Source organism: Sinocyclocheilus grahami, unplaced genomic scaffold, assembly GCF_001515645.1.
Source record: "Sinocyclocheilus grahami isolate Dianchi unplaced genomic scaffold, SAMN03320097.WGS_v1.1 scaffold3.1, whole genome shotgun sequence".
NCBI lineage: Eukaryota > Metazoa > Chordata > Actinopteri > Cypriniformes > Cyprinidae > Sinocyclocheilus > Sinocyclocheilus grahami.
Window position 1 is genome coordinate 1837079 of NW_015505182.1, and position 3913 is coordinate 1840991.

Below are 3913 nucleotides of genomic sequence, written 5' to 3' on the forward strand. Positions count from 1 at the left end.
GAGGATTAGATCGCGCAGTAAAGTGTAGAACAATGATCAGGCCATTGGCGCTGTCTGCAGTCATTTGTTATAATGCGTCATGTACAGTACAATAGCTCTATTTTTTATAATACTATATTTTAACAGTTTTGTTCAATAAAACCATATGATCTTCTGATTTTTTATTTAGAATAATTATTATCGTCTCATTGTTATTATACATGTATCTTCAAGTAATTTAAGGCTTTTGTTCACATTGGTCTATTTTTATTACCACAAAAATTAATTATAATTACAAGATTACTCGATTAATCATCAGAATAATCGTCCGATTACTCCATTACCAAAATTATTGTTAGTGACAGCCCTAGAAATTACCATTAAAAACAACAACATATGGAACATTACTGTGAAGTGATGAAATATTGTGTGAAATGTACATTTGTATATTTATGATTTTAAATTTGTGTACGGCAAACACCTTTGTGTGTTGACAGCCCATTCATTTTCACTGCAGAGAAAAGGCATTCTGATAAATTTCTCCTTTTGTCTTCCACAGAAGAAAAAGTCATAGAGGTTTGGAACAACATGAGCTGTAAGTAAACAATGACATATCTTTCATTTTTGGGTGAACTGTCCCTTTAAGAGTCTGGCTAGAGAGCTCTCACATCCTGCAGCTGTCATTCATCGAGGGAGACTGTTAGTGCTCAATGCATCATGTGGAAAAGCAGCCCTGGCTGATATGCTTCACTATGTTTAAAACCTCAAGGAAATAAGTCAATTCTACTTACTCCATCTGTTCTGTCCACTAAAAATATTTCCATCTTCAATACTTGCATCTAATCTAAAGCAATATGAAGTGTATATACAGTACGCCTCACTATTAACGGTTAAGTGCCTCAGTCAAGGAAAAAAAATCTCTAGTTTGCGGATCATGCGTTTCAGGGTTTGAACCTGGACCTTTGGGTTACTAGCCCACATATTGATCCACTATGCTTTAACCACCCCATTGACAAATGAGAGAATATGGAGTCATTCACTGGATGAAAAAAAGGACCAGTTGGATCTCATAATGCACAGTTAATGAAAACTTAATTAACTTTGGGAGGATGTGACTCAGCAGATCCAAATGCCCTTAGCAGCAAAAACAGAAGCACAAGGGCATGAAAGAGCCTTTACTATCTTCCCTTCGCACTGAGGTATGGATTGAAAATCTGGTGCAGTCAGCTACAGCATTGCAGGGGTCATTTAAGATTTGAGAAAGATACCTTCACATAGAGACAGCAAATAAATTCTACTGTCTCCTCTCAGAGAGTTTTCCAACCAGTATTACTTCCATTTTCCATGGGTGGATTGTTTTTCGTTTGATCGGAGATGCTCAAATCGCATTTCAGGAAATACCACAATATCTCTGCTATTGCTGACTCTGGCATAACACAATGCTGGAACGGAATCACATTGTTTCCTTATTATCCTCAACCACTCTGGAGATAAAAGTGAGGAATCTTGTTTTTATAAACGCTGAATCCATTCACCAATATTGGGAGAAGTTGCTTAGAAACAGCACTGCTGAATTGCAAGTTTAGTGGAAGTCTGTGCATTGTGCAATAATATCACAGATGGCGATACACATTTTAACCTTGCTGAATGGCGCTCTAGAATACTTGATTCTGATTGGTCGATTCCGTGAATGAGTGCTCAAACACATTTGTATGACTGCTAAACTGTATATTTCTACATACCGATGCTACTTTCAGGTCTTTGGCATCCACTCATCATCTATCTTTTCATATCAATGCGAGTTCAAATATCTCACTGTACGAGTCAAAATGCTCACTGCAGGTTTATTTTTTTATAGAAATGTTTGAGGATAAGTTAACTTGAGAAGCAGTTTTTCAGAGAATGTATTAGTTGCATTTTGTCTTGCTGCAGTGGCGGACATTTTCACTTGTTTTTAACTTATAAAAATGTGGCAGTGTGGTTGGACAAGTCATACTTGTAAAAGATATATTATATTCTCTGAAAACAGGTGTCAGTATTTATAATGCTGCTTCTCAAGTAAATGCATCTTGTTTTAGATATTTATATATTTTAACTGACAAAACAAAAATACTCATTATGAAAAATACATTCACATTCATTCATTTAGCACACTTTTATCCAAAGTGAATAAGACTACAAACCAAGCATGGAATACACATTTTGGCAGTGCAACTGCGGTAAAAAATTGCCAATTTTATTGTGGGTAAAGCCTTGATAGACAACTAAAAGCTCAAGCATCTTTGGTTAAAAACCCAATTTAAAAAATCACAAAAACCAAGAACCACCTACTGCTAGAAGATTCAAAAAGCTAGATGAAGTGCTACATATATAGCAAAAATGGAAATATATAATTTCTAAGTAGAAAAAGTAACTTGGAATCCAGACTAAAATTAATAATATATGAATTAATAATATTGTTGTAGTGTTGATATTTTTCATGATGTTATGGAAAAGTTTTCTTAACTATACTAGAAAGATAATAAAATTATTTAAACCCTGTTAGGTTTATTCTGCATAATGAACAGATGACTGTACATTATCCCTTATTTATCTGTAAATAATTCAGTACAGAAAAAAACATCTAAATGGCAGTAATAACTTCTAATTACACTTAATCACTCATTTGAAGCCAATCCGCTTTATTCACAAACGATATAGCTCAGAAGAGCACATTAAAAGAACAATAGAGATGATCAGTCTCAAAAACACCTGCAGTAACAGTGTGGTCATAACTGAGTAAAAAAAGTCCTCACAGGGATAAAGAGGTCATGTGGAAGAAGGTCGTAGCCTGTGTGGGCTCCTGACCAATAAGGTCATTCTCAGAAAACTTTGAGATTGTAAGACAGGCTTGCCATAAAATGCAGTTGCAGTTTGCAGAGCATATGAGTCGAGCAGATTTACGATCAGACCTTGTCTCTGAGCGCTGCAGCACATCTTGGAATCAAAGCCGAAGCTAAATCAAATGTTTATGGTGCCAACAGACGAATGGAGTCTAATTTCACATTCAGCAGTTTACGAGGTGCGCGTCTGAAGAGGATACCTTAAGATGTGACAGAGGATAATGAAACCACGACATTGAAAGTGACACGGCATCACATACCGAAACGCAGTGCAATACACTATTTCAATTTTCCAGCAGTGCTGTCTGTCATGGAGTTTGTGGTTCATTGGAGACTTTTTCCAAGAGAGAATCAATAAAGACTGAGTCTCAATGCCAGTGTAATGACAGAGCGCAATCTACCTTCACAGCAATGGCTAAAGAACAGAGTTTATGTTTCACACTGATCATTTATAGAAACTTTGCAATCGGACCTGTGGCAGATCATGACAGGTCAACTGAAGAATGGAGATCTTTTTAAGATCTATTTAGTGTGTCAATTGTTTTTTTCTAGACAGAAATATGATTAAATGTCATGTCCAAGGAGAATTGTTGAAGTCTTGAGAAAAAGTCCACAGTACTTAAAAATGACTACTCGTAAAAACAGCTACTTGTTTTGCTCCTAAATTAATCAGCAAAAATGGTTTTGTGATTATGATTCAATGACACTTTCATAAAAAGAATCACATTGCATTCGTAATTTAAATGACTCATTCATAAAGAATCACTTTTTATGTTCTTAATATTTTAGAACAAATTATTTAAATTAAAGATTTAAATACACTTTAATAAAGAGAATCACTAGCTACTGTCACATAGCTACTGTGTTGGAGCGCGGAGCGAGGAACGAGGAGACAAGGAGTACATCAATAAGGAGATTTTAATGACTTTAAGGGAACCAGGAAAACACATGTTGCTGAGAAGGTTGACACATACAATACCAGATGAAGAACTAAGAACCGGGAACACTTTAAATACACAAGACATGACGAGAAACACCTGGAACTAATGAAA